Source organism: Apaloderma vittatum, unplaced genomic scaffold, assembly GCF_000703405.1.
Source record: "Apaloderma vittatum isolate BGI_N311 unplaced genomic scaffold, ASM70340v1 scaffold27529, whole genome shotgun sequence".
In the NCBI taxonomy this organism is placed as follows: domain Eukaryota; kingdom Metazoa; phylum Chordata; class Aves; order Trogoniformes; family Trogonidae; genus Apaloderma; species Apaloderma vittatum.
In genome coordinates this window covers 1-232 of record NW_009737430.1, presented here as the reverse complement: position 1 = coordinate 232, position 232 = coordinate 1, and positions in this window count along the sequence as shown.

Here is a 232-nt window from a genome sequence, read left to right as displayed (position 1 = left end):
CTTTCAGGCAGCACCGGGCGGCCCCTCGCCCCCGCCCGCTGCGCGCAGGGTCCCCCTCATTGAGTCCTGCCCATTGAAAGCACTGCCAGGATTTCTTTTGTGCCGGGGGTCTCCGAGCCCTTTTTCCATCAGAAAAGACCCCCAAACAGCAGCTCGGCCTTTGTGAGTTTGCAAGCAAACGCCAAAGAAAAGCCCCCTGAATGCTTTAATAAATGACACATTTAGCAACTTC